Source organism: Numenius arquata, chromosome 8, assembly GCF_964106895.1.
Source record: "Numenius arquata chromosome 8, bNumArq3.hap1.1, whole genome shotgun sequence".
Taxonomy (NCBI): Eukaryota; Metazoa; Chordata; class Aves; order Charadriiformes; family Scolopacidae; genus Numenius; species Numenius arquata.
Window position 1 is genome coordinate 23113481 of NC_133583.1, and position 17596 is coordinate 23131076.

The 17596-nt window shown below is 45.0% G+C and overlaps 1 long non-coding RNA gene across 1 annotated transcript; it reads right to left on the reverse strand.

The window, feature by feature from the left end:
* Positions 1 to 1459: 1459 nt before the first annotated feature.
* On the reverse strand, positions 1460 to 7936 carry LOC141467924 (uncharacterized). Its single transcript, XR_012463337.1, has 4 exons — positions 7865 to 7936; positions 7376 to 7476; positions 3047 to 3177; positions 1460 to 2946 (listed from the first exon to the last, which is right to left on the reverse strand). It is a non-coding gene; the product is annotated as an uncharacterized lncRNA (long non-coding RNA).
* Between the last annotated feature and the right edge of the window lie 9660 nt (positions 7937 to 17596).

Sequence of the window (17596 nt, forward strand, 5' to 3'; positions counted from 1 at the left end):
AATTTTAAAGCATTATAGAAATTGTTAGGTCACAATGTGTAAGTTTGAGCTACCTGTATTCTTACATTCAAACCCAAATTGTTTTATAATTAATTTCCTCTCTCTGGGGTATTCCACACTAAATCTAGGAACACATGCCTTTTCCTTATCCCGTCAGCACTCTGCTGCTCACCTTGAAAGAAAAGTCGCATTAGTCAAATATATCATTTGGTGGCTGCACCATTCACACTGATTTTAATCCTGCAAATTCTGTCACTGATTAATCCGACGCTTTACAGCCCTGAGTTTCTCTGGCAGATCTGTTTTTACTCAATGGACACAGGAATGACTGCAAAGGACCGCGGTTTGTTTTACTCCTCAGGGAAGGCAATAGATTGTATAGTTATCTCCTGAACAGGGTAAAATAACTACCCTACAACTATACAATCTACTACCTCACTCTGACAGAGAAGCACATACTGCAGCAAAGAGCTAAAGGAGCTGACCAGAGTTTCATTCTAAAGAATATTTGATACCTCAGGTAGCAACGTTAAACACCACAACAATTAGAACAGCAATCTTTTGTACTTGATTACCCCACCATACACATACAGGAATCAGTCTGTTGTTAATTTTTCACTTGTTAGATGAGAAAAATGAATGTAGAATGATAATCTAGCTTTTCCAAGAATTAGAAAAATATAAACACAATATACAGACGAAGACAAGATATTTTCCCCATCAGCGTTACAAGTACAGAAGTTCAGTAGAATCTGACATTGAGCTTAACAGTGAGACGTTTCCGTTGCTGATTTTCTGCTGCTTTAGGAAAGACAGTAGATTGTATAGTTATCTCCCAGTTGTGGGTATGACCCTAAAACTATACAACCTACTACCTCATCCCACAGTGCAGGTGTCTTCATGGTTGCTGGGGAAAGAATGGCCTCGGCAAAGACAAGTCAGGCTGCTGCCACAGCATTTACAGATAAAATACTGACCACAGGAAAAATGTTCCACTTACTCCTCCCAGTCATGCGATAAAGTTATTTTAAAGGTAAGATTCTTTAATTTCAAGATTTTACCAGTTACTTGGGTCTTACTACATTTCATATTTAGAGAGTTAGCAAGTAGCAGTCGTAGCAAGCGGTCACAGTCATTAAACTTCTCTGTTAAAGTACTGTTTGTGTTGCACAGATGTAACCGCTCATCTGAAATTAGAAGAAAACTCCATCAGAAACATCAGACCTAAATTTCTTCCTCTTTAGAATTTAAAAATAATAAAACCTAGGATCGTAGCTATTTACATGGCTCAGTATGAGGCCCTAATATTTATAATATAATATTTATAATTCTGATTAAATAAATATTATTACAAATAGCAACTTTTTTCAGCTATCATAACAGTTAATAGCTCAAAATCATGTACCATCAGTAGTATTTTGTGCTTCTTCTGTTAGTCTTAAAAACATAAAGTACCATGCACAGGGAATTCTTTTATTATAAACAAAACTCATTCAGATTACAGCTTATACCCTCACATTTAATTGTTAAACTGCCTTACCAAAAGGCCACTTAAAATATACATTGGTTTCAGGATCAGAAAAACAAGTGAGTTTCTGTAGCTGCTCCTGATATAACTTTAAAGCCAATTTCCTCATTGATACAGCTCAACATGATCTTGAAATAAAACAGTCTTAGAATATTGAAATCAAAATACTTGCCAGACAGATGTGACTTACAGTCCCCTTCTCAGCAAGGACACCTGGAGAACAGAGCTGGAGAGGAAGACTCATTGCTTTGTCAACGTAATTTAGAAGACAGTTGAAAATGTTTACAGAAATGCAGTTTTTAAACCATTAAATACATGTTTTACTAGTACTCTGTCCCAATTCTAAGCTGAGGTTTTCAGACCACTCTTCAAACAAAGCCTTGATAGAACGAGAGCGCCCTAATGCATGTTAATGTCCTTGCCAAAAAACACAACGCGTGATCCAATGAATTAATATACAAAGGGATGACGTGATTCCTTGAACAGAGAAAAAATAAAAGTTCTTTCCAACCCCCTCAACCCTTTACTCCAGAACCCTTTATACGAATATTGATGACAAATTTTGGTGAATCACTCTTAAAATCTTGCTCCTAACTGGTATAAATCCCATTATTTGCTTTTGCTAAGTTACACGCCTACCAGAACATATACTTTAGCGTGCACAGATGGACATGAGCAGTTGGTCCTAATGCCCAGACCAGAAATAAATCAGACCAGTAGCACTGGGACGAAGTCAGACCATGACGAAGAGGCTGGCACGTACCACGTCCTTTGGAATCAGCTCAGCAGAGACCCTGCTGTCAAGCAGCTATTCTGTAAGGGAGCTCACAGCCCTTTCAGTTCCCTGTTTCTGCATCCAAACCTCCAGCAGCTGAGCAGAATTCATGTAAAAAATCCATTTCTCATGGAAAAAGGCAGCCTGCTGAGGGCTGGCCAGCGAGGCTACCTGCAGAGAGCCAGCTCAGTGTCTTCGCTTTGTTACTCTGTGATGCTGTGAAGTTACAGAAGTCCCAGATGTTTAGTTTCAGAAGGAACTTTTAAGATGAAGCTGATGGTTCCCTGATATACTGAAAATGTTTTAAGCCCTTTGAGGTGTCACCACACAAAAAGCTTAAGTCTAAAATACGTAAGACACTTCTTACTTTCCCTTTTTAAAATTAAGCCTGAAGGACACAAGGATTGCAATAAAGCTAGAAACCCATCTGTTGCATTTCACCACCCTTAGGCAAAAGTCAGGTTTATAAACCTAGCCAACTTGAGAAAACACATCAAGCAGCTTTTATTTCCATTGACAGTAGTACTTCCCAATCGAGTTCTCTTATCGGAAATTCTAAATAATTTTCTACTGCCACCACCAGATATTCCTGTTAAGTACTTGCAGCTCCTCAATCCTTAAGAATCTGTCTCCTTTCAGCTTCCTGGAAAAAAAAAAAAAAAAAGGGGCCTTTCATCTAATACAGATCTGGATAGGCTGTTACTTAAGGTTAAAAAAGTCCTTGAAAAAATATTCTTACTTACTTCCAATTGTTATCCTGTGGTTATATACAGCAGTCTGGCTCAAGATCATAAAGTGCACATAGGACATTAGGAAAACCTCACTCCGTAACAAATGCACCTTATGAAAGCTCATCAGGTATCCTGTCTTCTACCTATCACAAAAAAAAAGCGATTTTATTGATGTTACATCACTCAGGTATCATTTTTTACTCAGTTTAATACTAGAAGAGTATAGAATTAAAAGAATTAAAATTGTAGTCAAAACCTTCCTTTGGAAGTTCAGGTTACCTTTTGCTTTTTTGTTTTTCCTGCATATTCATGCAAGGTCTAGTGAATTAGTGCTCTGCTTTGTACGAATCCTGCAGTTTTGGGGGTTTCTAACTTGTGGGTTAGTTCTCATGGTTTTTAAAAACCCTATCGCTCAGGTTGCGGTGTCCTTTTACAAATTGGGATGTGCCAGGTCTCCTTGGAGGCTGCTTCTCTGATCTCATTAAGGCTTTTCTGGCATGCAGAGAGGGTTGATGTACAGCACATTTGATAAATTATGCTCTTGGCACAGCCTCTACTGATGTGGTATGTTCTCATCGGCAGGAGAACCTGCTATTGCACCCATCCCTGCTGCTGAGGTCACCACGATGATGATATCACACCTTAGGGGAGCACAGGAGTTTCAGGACCATCCACCTGCAGTCTCTCCTTCAGCAACAAACTTGACCACGGAGACTATTTTTAAGAAACACGCAGTTAATTTGCTTTTTAAAAGCTGAGCTCAAAGCGGTATTTCTCCAGTCACCACGTGTTTGTGAAGTCCCTAAAGCAGGGAAAGTGAAGAAAATGCCACTAATTGTGTAAGTGTATAACTTGCTGCGTCCAGGGCCAAGGCTCCAGCCTGCTCACCAATTCCTCACAGTTTTACCCCATTTGGAGCCACTTCCAGACTCCCAGGGCTCTTTTGGGGAGTGAGCCACAGACCCACATACCCATTATCCCCAGGGACCACACACAGATCTACACACTCAGGTCTGCTCCTTCACTGGGTTCTTTTTGTTTGACTGGTGGGGACTGCAGGGGAAAGTGAGGAGCGTGATTAACACAAACTTAATTACCCTTCATATTGCTTCCCCTCACTTCACTCAGCTGTCCCTGCAGGTCTGTCATCGTGTGCTACATGCACACATCCCTCATCACCTTTTATCAAAAGAAGCTCAGTAAGATTACAAAGTTACTGACATGAAAGTTTTAGTAAATTAAAAATTTTTCCTCTTCTATATTCACAGTTTTAGGTTGTACCTCCCTTTGTATTAATAAAGTGCTTATCTTGCTAGAGCCTTCCTCCCAATTTGTGTACAAGAGAAGCAACACTAGTAGCATCTAAGTGGGCTGCAGTGCTCTGAAAAACACTTTTCAGGGTTTTCCTGAGCTACCTGTAAGTTTGAAACCTCTGAAGTGATCCTAAACTGCATGGAAAAAAAGCCTCAAGACTTTACATGTTCTTGTGTAGTAGTGCATAGTGGAACATGAGCACTCTTGAGCTATTCTCCAACCTGTGAAAGAATAAAAATAGCTCAAATGATGGTTAGGATTTTTATCCATTTACCCTGCTGGAGGAACAAAATATGTCCGTGCAGAAATAACACAAGTCCCATTTCTTCTCAGTGTGATCCTAAAAGACAAATGCTCTCAGTTATTTCGTCCACTTTGCAGCTCAGAAGGAACCACCTGAGGCTGAAAGTGAGTTTGTAGAAGAAATAGTTCCTACACAAACCATGCTTTTCTGACACCTACTATATGCAGTGTGGAGATAAACAAATACCTCAGCCTGAGGTATATAATGCTGGGGTACATCCTTCTGTGAAAAGATCATTGGACAATTGTAAATTTGTGAACAGCTTGTTATCTGAAAAGACTATTTTTCCTCTAGTACTTAAATTCAGCAGCTAAAATTAAGCATAACAGAGAAGTCAAAGCTGTAAGTTAAAAAGCTGTGTGAAGATTAAGACTAAACAGGTTAGAGGGTGTTTTGGGTTTTTTTTTGTTTGTTTGTTTTTTTTAACTTTTTTTTTTTTTTTTAAATTTTCACTTTGTGCCAAGTAAATTCACCTGCACTGAAAACAGGCACTGGCCAAGAAAGCAAAAATTACTTCAGGAGAAGGTAACACTTGCCAGCAGAAGCCCAGCCACCTTTTTAAGAGTCCTCTGGTTATTCCCAAAACCTTAAAATTCAAAACCTTTATTTGGCCACGCAGTCCATTTAGCAGGAATACACTGGTGTAAGTGTCACTCACACCAGAATACTTGTCTGAAGTGGCAAATTTGAGAAACAGGAGAAAAGGAGCACAGGCAGTTTCAGCTCACAACCCTACAGAAATGTATAGATGTGCTTTAACCTTAAGCACGAGCGGCTCCAAAGTCCATGCACCTACACAGGGATAGGTGTCCACTACAGTACTTCTTGGAATTTTTCACACAACAGTGTAAGATTAGTAACAGAATTAATACAAACAATAAGATTAATACCACTGATTGTCACCAATAGTGTATTTATCTAGTGTCTCAATAGGAAATGCCAATTTTTTTTTTTAACCACAAAGCATTCTGGTTTTAATTTTTATGCCATTATAACATGAAATATTACCATTTTGCCACATTCTCAATTATTCTGTTTGATTTTTGACTTATTTTTCTAACCATGTGATTACAGATGGAATATCCAGAAATCACGGTTTGAAAAAAAATTAGAAGTCAGTACTGCCCACTCATGCACTGAATGCAGCACCCCTCCTGTGGAAAAGTAGGTGATCATAATAATTTCTGATACGAACAAAGAACCAAAGTAGTACAAATCCTAGCACCTTCCTGTAGACGTAATCCATTCTACAATTCTATTAGTATGAAAATATCCATGTACAAAAAGTGCACGTGTACTGTACAATGCTGGGAAAAAACCCAGTGAAATTAGGTAACACACTGTAGTAAGAAGAAGGTCTACAGTAAAACGTTATCAGATGTTCACAAATCCTTTTTGAATACCCATCTGTCAGTGCACAGAAGTAACGTGTATATGAGCAATGTATATATATACAAGCATGCTTCACTTGAGCTACAGCTTCAAAAGGCACAGAGGGCTCAGCCCATTTCTCAAAGGAAACCATCATTTTGGCTATTTGTTCCTGCTTCAAACATATAAACATACAAACGTTTATTTATTCCCTAGATTTGTGTCTCTTAGGACATGCTACCAGTACGTGGGCTAACTTTTCTTGCATGAAGTCTTCATGGTAATGTAATTACACAAATTCATCAAATAATGAAGTTAGTGGGCGAGAACAACATTTTCAAGAATACCGTTTTATGTTATTAATTAGCAACATAATTAAACATCTATTGCCCTTTATGAGTCTCTGGAGCCTTTCGCTATTTTGCAAATGAACTGATGTTTTCCACTACTAACAGCAGAGGAAAATACAGAAGGCATTTATCAAAAGGAAAACGAGATACGGATACAGCTTGTTAGTAGTAGAAAAACAAAGCAAGTGATTTGATGTTTTATCTAAGCTTCCTTTTGCCAAGTGTCCAGCCTTATTATGCAAAATAACTTCCGAGTCTGACATATATGAATTGAGGCTGCCTTTAATATACACAGAGTACAACTCAGTGAAAAGCTCAGCAAAAAAAAATTACAATCAATGATTTTATATTAAAAATATCACAATACTTCTATTTAGTAAATCCCTCTTCATGAAAGACTGCCCTATTATATGGCCAAAAAAAAAAAAAAAAATCTATTATTGTACTGGAGAAACTGCCACGAGTTGGAACAACCACTTTAAATAACCCATTGGGTAAATTCAGGCTATTTAACACCCCAATACTGCTGTTAAAACGTGTCAAATTTGATAACAGGAGCCACACCAGTCAGTAACTATTTTGGTGAAGCTGAGGATGCTTCCCCGCTTGAAGAATTAGGAAGTGGATGCCCCGTTTCTTAAACGTTGTTTAATCAAGTTAATGAAATATGATTAATTTTGAAGGAAAGGATTAATTCCCCTTCCCCCCCCCACCAAAATAAATTCTCCCATGGTTTAAATCTGACCCACCGTGATGATTTAACATCCTTCTGTAGGATTTCGACACATATTTTTAACAGAAACAAGCCCGCCACCCAGCACATCCCTGCCCTCCCCCCCCCCCCCCCCTCCACGGGGTCCCCCCCCGCAGCCCCGGTACCGGGGCTGCGGGGGGGGACCCCGTGGAGGGGGGGGGGGGGGGACCCGGGGAAGGTGGGGTGTCTCCCCCCTCCCAAGGCCAAGGTCTCCCCTGCCCCCACACTTGATAGCGGAAGTGACGTACCCAGGCGCTGACGGCATCCGCGGCCTATCCCCGGCGGGCGGCGGGGCCGACCCACCACTCCGGAGCGCCCGGGGGCGGCACTTCCGGGCCTTCAAGTTAGTCTGGAGGAGAGATGGGGGGGGGGGGGGTGGAGGACAGGAAAAAATCATGAAATAATAATAATAAAAAAAAAACTCAATGAGAAAAATAACGACGATAAACGCAGAGCCCCGAGGGCGGGGAGGCCCCGCCCGGCGGCCGCGCTCTCGCTAGGGCAGGAGGCCACAGACACCCGCCCCCCCCCTGCCGCGGGTAGCCCTCACCCCAGCGCTCAGCGGAGGGGCCGCGCCAAGGCCTCCGCGCCCGGGAGAGAGCAGGAGCGGCCCGTCCCGCCCGCCACCCCATCCTGCCCCACCGTGCCCGATTCCCGCCGGCTTCCCCCAGCTCGCGGCCTGCCGGGTGGACGATGGTGGCGCCCCACAGGGACCGCGCCCGCCGCCGCCCCGTTACCTGCCGCAGGGTGACCCGGAGCCGCGCCGGGACCCGGATGGAGTCGCAGCCGCTCCTGCCGCCGCTCGCCGCGAGGCACCACGGGACGGCTCGACGCGCCCCGTGCCGCCCGCCCCATTGGCCGGCGGGCGCCAAGCCCCGCCCTCCGGGGCCGCCAGGCGGAGGGCGCCACCCGTCTATCATCTGCCGCCTCTCACGCCCATTGGTCTTGGGGCCGTGCGGCACCGCCTCCACCCGGGACTCTCTCCCCTCACTGGATAGCGGGGAAAAGTCTCCGCCCCGTCCGCCATTTATTTCAGGCGTCTTCGAGGGGCAGCCCTGAAATGGTGCCACCCGGGGCTGTACTGCTGGTACCGCGCCCGGTGGGGCTGACCGAGCCGCGGATCCTTCCGCCCGCCCTGGGGCCGCTCCTCACCCTTTTCTGCCTCGGGGGCGCCTTCCTCGGCGGTGCTGGTGCTGTAGCTGCCCACGGGCCCGCGGCCAGCTCTCTCCCCTCATGAAGGGGTTGTGCGGCCTGGCCTGGCCCGGCCCTGTCCTGGCCTTTCCTTGCTAGGCCGGAGTGTGTGTGTGTGTCCTACAGCTCACGGTCGCTCAGGCGAGGGTCTGTGGTCTTAGGGCCAGCAGTGGCGCAGGCTCCCAGGGCAGCCATTAGCCCTGGCTCTTGTTAGCACTGTTAGGGGTTAGACTTAGGGGCTTTGGACCCCTCTGGCCCATTGCCGTTGCCCCTCGGGCTGCTTCCAGGTTGTTTCTTGTAAGCTGCCTAGGCTGTAAATTGATGAAAATATTTGGGACTGGTGTTTGTGCATCCATCTTGCCAAACGGTGGCATCTGAACTATTGCATGGTGCCAAGTAGTTTGGCACCAGGTAAATCTGAAACACCAACTGCAGCCAGGAGGCGTTAACCGGTGTGGGCAACTGCAGTGCCTTCAGGAGCTCTCCTGAGGGGTGAGGAGAAACAGTTCCTGATAAATGCACTCTATGTGCAGTTTCAATCCAGAGCTCTTGTTGACCTCTCAGCATCGCAAAAGTGGCTCTCCTCCTTGGCATTGACAGCTTTTGTTTTCATCACATTTTCGTAGTTTATTATAAAGTAGATGTTTGAATGAGCAGCACAACTGGAGTTTTCATTGCTCTACTCATAGCATTCTTTGACAGATGATAACTTTGTTTAATTGGGGAGCAACCAGTGAAGCGCTTTCTCTTCCTTCATCTTTCCCTGTGGTGTGTAATGAGTTTGTAATGAGTAATCCTCACAAATGAGAATTTTTATCACAAATGTGATGCAGATAGTTTTGCGTGTCAAACTAAATTGTGGTGCCTCAACAGCTAAAAGGTAAACCCAAATGCAGTTTTCATCCTTGTGCAGGTGAAACTTTGACAAATAACTTTGGCTCGCTGCTGAATAACTTTTTAATCTTTACTTTCAGGTGTAATTTGGTGTATTTCCTGGTGAATGCAGGAGCTACTGCGCGCGTTAGGGTGAGAAACTCTCGTCGGGGACAACCGGGAGGGCCTTTGGGAGCTCCTGCACTTCCAGCGTAGGTCACAAGATGGGGTGTGAGCACCTAGAAAGATGACTGCGAGTAACATTCAGCAGTGAAATCCCATCCTGCCGTTGGATTTTGCTTAGACACTGTAGTAATTCCTGCTACTACACAGGCAGAATTTACTAGAAGTAGTAGTTATTAAGTGTTGTTTTCCAAGAGTCATATTTGGCAAGGCTGTAGGAGGTACACGTAAATTAAAGTACACATTTTTAGCAATTTTGAGGATATGCTACATACATTGAGGATTGTGGGAGGAACTGTAATAAGAGAGTCAGTCGCAGAATCACAGACTCGTTTGGGTTCGAAGGGACCTTAAAGATCATCCAGTCCCACCCCCTGCCCTGGGCAGGGACACCTCCCACCAGACCAAGTTGCTCAAAGCCCCCTCCAACCTGGCCTTGAACCTCTCCAGGGATGGGGCAGCCACAGCTTCTCTGGGCAACCTGGGCCGGGCTCTCACCACCCTCACAGCAAAGAATTTCCTTCTAGTATCTCATCTAAATCTCCCCTCTTTCAGTGTATAACTATTCCCCCTCCTCCTATCGCTACATGCCGTTGTCAAAAGTCCCTCTCCAGCTTTCTTGTAGCCCCCTTCAGATACTGGAAGAGTGATCCATCTAAGAGTGGATCACAGCGTAGAAAATGTTGAAAACAAAGACTGTTGGCAAATGCCGTTGGTATCAGTAAAGTAGAAAATAATTTAGATGTATAAGCCACTTGTTCTGATAAATCTGTCCAATCCAGTTAATTGAAAATGGGCTGTTGTTGAAAGCCCAAGCTCCGGTAGCTACAGTGAAGACATGGCCTGTGGCCAGCGGACGCTGCAGGTCTCAGAGAATCACAGGATGGTAGGGAGTTGAAAGGGACCTGTGGAGATCATCTAGTGCAACCCCTGCCAGAGCAGGTCCACCTAGAGCAGGTTGCACAGGAACATGTCCAAGCAGATTTGGAATGTCTCCAGAGATGGAGACTCCACCATTTCTTTGGACAGCCTCTTCCAGGGCTCTGCCACCCTCACAGGAAAGAAGTTCCTCCTCATGTTCAGATGGAACTTCTTATGTTCAAGTTCGTGCCTGTTACCTCTTGTCCTGTCACTGGGCACCACTGAAAAAAGACCAGCCCCATCCTCTCCTTGTGCCATGTTTGAGCTTTGGTGGCTCCGAGTGTAGAAGATGAGAAGTACTGGTGGAGTTACTCTGAGCATTGGACTCCCTCAGCACCCCTTGGCTGAGCAGCAGGTGATGACCAGCCTTGGCCATCACCTTGACCTTACAGAGCTCAGGTAATCTCCAAACACACCAGCCATGACCAGTAAACAGCACCTCGGTAGGCTCCGAGTGAGAAGCAAGAGATAAGGGGGATAAAATTCGTGGCTGGTCCCAGTTCAGTCCATTCTGCATCACAGTGAACGTGTCCCTACGTGTGCCCTTATAAATTATACAGCATTCAGTGATGGTAAAAATAGTAAAGAGGAAAAAAGCGTGAAAAGGGCTGGCAGCACTGGGACTGGAGCGAGTGTCTCAGGCTGGTGAATGTGGATCTCTGTGGTCCTGTAGCACTGGAACTGGTGAACCCTGAATTCCCATTTTCTGCTGGATTTTCTGTTGTCTAGTAACATAAAAGTGACAGCTGAAGCTTTTCTCACAATCAGGGCATTCCTATTTCTCCACCATTCCCATGTGAATCCTGTCATCTCAAAAAAAAAAAAAAGTTTCAACTTAATGTTGCGCCCTCTTTTCACAGAGACTGCTCACAGAAAACCATCGTGAAGCTTGTGGGAACTTACTGTCTTTGCACTTATTTCGGTTAAATGGGCTTGAAGGTGGTGGGTGGGTTCACAAGGGATGAGGGGAGGGAGGAAGGACCCGTGCATGTACCTTGGGAGCCAGACTAAAAGCATCAAATGTCGGTGTTCGCAGGAGGGGGTCTGGGACTGACCCCTGCCACCCCCAGGCCTGAGCTGGTACCGTATTTTAAACTGAAACCTCCTACACCTGGAACAAAATAACCCCCCAGAATCCTACAGGTCTCCTCTCCCACAGGAGTGCTATTTGATGTGTCCCCAGTTTGTTAGATTCCCAAAAAGGTAGTTCTGATGCTACCAGAAGAACAAAAAAAACCAACCAAACAAACAAAAAACCCCAAGCTGTTAACTTTTGAAGTTTTCCAAACTTAACATGTGCAGAGATTGAACAGATGTTACCCTGAAAAGCAGAAATGCTTTTGTATTCATTAGCAAAGAAATGTAGAGAAATGATGTAGGGGAAAAAGGGGTAGATAGGCTCTGTCAAAAATGTAAGATTCACTTGTATAAATATATTTTTGACTGCTCCGGAAAATTATCATAGCAAATATATGAAGTGTTGTAGCCCAGCATTTATTATTCTAAAAGAAATGTAAATTATTTTGTAATTCCCTTAAATTATTAACCTGACCTTAATTAAGTCACTAACCTAACCTACCCTCAGTACAGAGGTTTTTATGGAATTAACGGTGTATGGTCGTGGTTTAAGGCTCAAATTTAGTGCTTGGGTTGTGAATTACATTTCTGACAGAGGATAAACTGGAGGCGCTGGAAGCTGCTGGGGCCATGGGGAGGGTTCACAGCACGCGCAGGAGGAGAGAGAGCTTTAATTTATGCTGTCAGAGACCTGTGAACACAACATCTTCACCAATGCTAACGTTCACATTAGTGCGACTCGGTGCAGCGCAGGAGGGGGCTGCATTTTCAGAATGCTCTTGCTTGACGTTGTTTGACTTCTCCAATTGCTGCAGCACCTTCTTGCGGAAGCAGTGGTCGGGACCCTCATCGGAAAACTCAAAGGCAGGACATTCGGACTGACACATTGCTGCTAGGTCAGTGGTGCTGGAAAGCACCTCCTCACATGCAGTGGAGACAGAAGCCTTGATATTAATTCCCCCGATGAGCTCTTCAAAATACTATTGCATCGAGATTTTATGCTTTGGTTCCTGCTGTTTTGAGGCTTTTCCTTCCAGTGCTTTTTCTACCTTCTCCTTGATTTTTTTGTCTTCCTGTAGGAACTGGACAGAATTTTCATGCTGGTCCAGGAGGGCTTCCATTTGCTGGTAAAGCTGTCCAGAAGCTTCGGCCTCATTAGAGATGGCCTGCAGCTTCTCCAGCTTTGTGGAGTAGTCCTGGTGCAATCTGGACTGCAGCTTGGCCATTCGGTACCAAATGCCCTTCAGCAATCCCATTCCAACTGTGTCAATCATGTCCTTGGTGTCTGTAGCACCGGCTGCTAGCTCGCTAATCAGCTTTTCAGTTTCCTGTGAGAAATAAATGAAGGAAAAGTTAAGTATTGCATCCTACCCACGTCTCCAGGTAGTGTTTGGAATAGGTAAGTGCATTTTTAACTTGTAAAAAATGTAGATATACAATTATAGGTTCTGTGGTCAACATTGACATGGTGACAGTTTTGGTGGAGCTTGATCTTCTCCAGGCATTGCTTGCAGAAGTTGTGCGTGCAGGGCAGGACCAGGATGGGGGGCGTGAAGATCTCCAGCCACACGGGGCATGACAGCACCTGCCTCCAAGTCTCCATAGTGGTGGTGGTTGTGGTTCTCCATGGGAGGAAGAGCTTTTTCTGCTAGAGCCCCCCACCCCCGGCCCTGGGCTTCTAGAACCAATCCCACTCTCTGTTATAACACCTCCATGGCAACGGCAGGTCCCTGCTCCCAGATGCCAACAGCTTTAATGTCATCTTCTGCATCTCTGATCCCACCCAGCATGTGTGCAGAATCACCGTGTCACACCAGGACCTTCTCACTGTTTAATTACAGGCCAAACCAGAGTACACCCTTGGTGCCAGTGTGGTGGGGGAAGAGCCGGCTGACGCCACCTGCGATCGTGGGAATTGCCAGCGTGAGCTGAATTCCGAACTTGACATCAATATTGCAGTAGAACCGTATGATTTTTCACTTGTCCAATATAATACAAATCAGTGCTTATGAAAAAAGTAGATTTTGAGTAACGTGGCTCAAATTCTCCTTAAGGGATGTATAAAAGGTAATTTTTATATTTTTTTCATAAATTAATTAAGACCCTGCAAAAAATCTTTATCTGCTATGACAAAATATTCATTGAAATATACTTAAACTGAGACTTTGATTTCAAGACATATATATGTATATAAAAATATATGTCAGTCAAATGTATTATTTTAACATCCACTCCTTATAATAGCTTGCCACCTACTAATTTCTGAGACATGAAACCCTTCTTGCAATGGAATTTTTTAACCGAGCTCATTTGCCATTTTGAGGACTATTAACAGTTAGCTAATATGAGGATGTAGAGAAACGCAGGATCTCTGCTCTCCTGGTAAATGTTCTTCTTAAAAGACGGTATATTGAGGCAGGGGAGGAAAAACAGTTATTTTGCTGAGGAATGTGACCATATGATTGCCCAGAAAGGTATAGCAAGGCAGGAGGTACAGGATGGGGTTATGCCAGTGATGCTCATATTTTTTCTCATTTTTGTGTTGTTTTCTCAGTTTCTTGTTTCTCATTTTTGGTGGTGGCTTGTTTGATTTTAGATTGAGTGCCATTTTTGAGCCAGTTTAAAGGATAAATGGACAACGTCCACAGCCTGGCTTACTGGAACTGAACAGGTCCCCTGCAAGTCAGATACAGGCATTAGGTTTCTCAGCTTTGATTCAACATGAAATACCTTTATTACTGAAAGTGTACTTGTAAAATAGCTATATTGGTGTAGACGCTTTCAAGGATTAGTCCAGAGCCTGAGGCTGCTTCGGAAACTGGTGTTTGTAATTCAGGGGGGTGCTGCAGCTGGCACGTGTCCCCGGCTGGCAGAGAGAGCGCAGAAGCTGTGGGCTTAAGGTAAGCAAAATGAAACAAACAGGTTGTTTTATTGCCTCCCATGAGGAAATCTCTTCCTACTGCTGTCTGCAGTAGGTCAGTCCCAGTTTATTCTCCTCCAGATGACGCTGGGCGTTTGCTGTGTGCTGGTGTGGTACCTCCGGCGGGGGTGTCCCGTCAGGCAGCGAGGACGGCTGCCACCAAGGCCGGTAGTGACACGTTCTCACGTTTCTGAGTTACAGCTGCACAGGAAGAAACATCTGTAATACCCCATCTTTCTTCTGCTTTCTGAGATGCAAAAAACTGCTGTCATGGTGAATTTCCTCACTGGTAGATGTAGTGACTAAGAAAAACTCCGGATAATTTTTTACTGGTTCACAGGTAAAGAAATACCTGTTTCACGAAGTTCCCTCTCAGCCCACGCCCTGCCACTGGGTCCTGTCTTCTACCTAAGCTTTCAGCTTCAAATACCCAACTAATATCTCACGTGTCTCCTTCAAAATAGTAGGTTGTGGGGGTTTTTTTGATGCTTTCATGTTTTAACATCTCTTTTTCTGGCTGAGAGAATGACCCTTTCCAGGCAGTCACTGGAAGAGCAGGACACCTGAAACAGGGACCTTAGTTTGCTTTCTGAAATTCTGCTTTTGCTTAGAAGGGGATATTCATCGGACTGAAAACAGATGTCTCAGGACTGGTCCTGCAGGACATCAGATCTCCAGTCCTCTCTCTGGGGAGCAACTTTTCATCCGGAAACATGGGAAACACCTCCTGCTAGTTTATTTCTCTGACAACACCTTCTGTCAAATTTTTAGCGACCTGCTACCCCAGCAGATGACGTAACTCCACAATAAATTGACTGCACAATCATCTGTGGAAAATAGGTACGCAGGGTAGAGCAGGGGACGCCACTGAACCTCTGACACTGTGTCGCTGAAGCAAAAGGCTTTCTTCATTTTAACCTCTTCCCCTTATTTCTTTAGCGAGGCTGTGCTTCGTGTTCATGCGGGAGCTGCTGCTTCTCATTGCCCGCTGCTTCCCTTCTGCTCTGTACAGAGCTACGGGAGAGGGAGAAGTTGGAATAGCAATAAATCTTAGTTTTTTCTTTCCAGGTGGGCTTTTACTGATTGACCAGCAGCCCCAAAGCAGAAGAATGAAGCAAATACTGCCCCATGAACTCATTTGCCATCAAAAAATTAAGATCATGTTCTCTTCTCAGAATGCTTTATAAGGTAACTAGATGTGTGTCTCAAAATATATAGAATAATAGAGAATTCTTTACCAGCAGAATCAGCTGTGCACAGATGAGGCGCTGGCAGACCCAGGCCTAGAATAAGTAGGTTTTAATCCAAGAGGCACAGGAAAATCTCAGCTCTTTGTTCCTGTGCTATTCTGTGTGGGTGGAGAGAGGGAAAAACTCAAGCATTTGCCTCAGAGCAGCACTGTTCTCCAGAGACAAGCAGAGCCAAGTAAAAGAAGTGGCAAGAGAAGTTTGTCTGCTGGTTAAAGACTTTTTTTTTCTTCATCCAGGAGTCAAAATGAAGGAAAGATCCCTCTGTTTCTCACAGGAGCAGACTATGGAGTCTTCAGACCAAGATGTAGCGTGAATATTTATAAATCAAAATACTTCCTGAAATTTACATCTTATCCAAAGTAAACTAGTGCTGTCTCCATATGGAAAATTCATAGCTAAAAATAAAACTTCATTTTGTATGTTAAATATTGCCTTAAAACCAAACACTTAACCCCAATCTGTAGTTAAAAGGATGCCAGTGTCTGTTCAGGACTGCTTGATGATTTTGCAGGGTTACTTACCTGGGGAGGGACACTCCAGCCCCGTTGGCAGCTGGCATGCTGGTCTCCAGGCTATTTCCATTTTCCCTCTGGAGCGCTGAAGAACAGAGGGAAAATCACTCCCCAGCAGGGCAGGACACGACCAAAGCCTGTGGAGCAGGTGGCACCAGCAGTCAGCCAGCTTCCTGCCAGGAGAGCACGATGACTTGGGCATAACCAGGCAAGTCCTTCATTTTAATTCCATTTATCGTTGCGGAGAGACCCGGTGCTCTCGGGCACTACAGTTAATGTAATTTCTGCTCCAGTCCATTACAAACTACTCAGACCAGTTACTTCTTCCTCTGCCTCATGCTTTCAGGGGCCAAAGCCGTTTGACTTATCCTAACGCATATTTCACGTTCGGATTGACTCGCTCTTTGCAATTTGCAGTCAATGCTTCCAGCACCCTTAATCATAGAATAGTTTGGGTTGGAGGGGACCTTTAAAGGCCACCTAGTCCAACCCCCCTGAAATGAGCAGAGACATCTTCCAACTAGATGATGTTGCTCAAAGCCCCGTCCAACCTGACCTGCAATGTCTCCAGGAATGGGAAATCTACCACCTCTCTGGGCAACCTGGGGCAGTGTCTCACCACCCTGAGCATAAAAAATTTCTTCTTTATATCTAGTTGGAATCTCCCCTCTTATAATTTAAAGCCATTATCCCTGTTCTATCGCAACAGACCCTGCTAAAAAGTCTGTCCCCATCTTTCTTATAAGCCCCCTTCAAGTACTGGAAGGCAGCTATGAGATCTCCCCAGAGCCTTCTCTTCTCCGGGCTGAACTCCCTCAACTCTCTCAGCCTGTCCTCACAGCAGAGGGGCTCCAGCCCTCCCAGCATCTCCATGGCCTCCTCTGGCCCCACTCCAACAGGTCCATGTCCTTCTGCTTTGGTGGTCCCAGAGCTGGAGGCAGCACTGGGGGGGGTGTCTCACCAGAGCGGAGCAGAGGGACAGAATCCCCCCCCTTGCCCTGCTGGCCACACTGCTGGGGATGCAGGTGGTTTCTGGGCTGCCAGCACATGTTGCTGGCTCATGTCCAGCTTTTCACCCACCAGTATCCCTAAGTCCTTCTCGGCAGGGCTGCTCTCCATCCCTCCTCCCTGTGCTGATACCATGGATTGCCCTGACCCAGGTGCAGGAGGACCTTGCACTTGCCCGTGTTGAACCTCATGAGGTTCACACAGGCCCGCTTCTCAAGCTTCTCCAGATCCCTCTAAATGGCATCCTCTCCCTCAGCTGTGTCAACCACACCACATATCTTGGGGTCATCCACAAACTTGCTGAGGGTGCTCTCAATCCCACTGTCACAATACAGACCCCTAAGGGACACCACTCATCACTGATCTCCATGTGGACATTGGGCCATTGACCACTACCTTCTGGATGCTACCATCCAACCGATTCCTCATCCACCAAACAGCCCACCCATCAAATCTGTATTTCTCCAATTTAGCGAGAAGGATATTGAGGGGAGTGTGTCAAAAGCCTTACAGAAGTCCAGATAGATGACATCC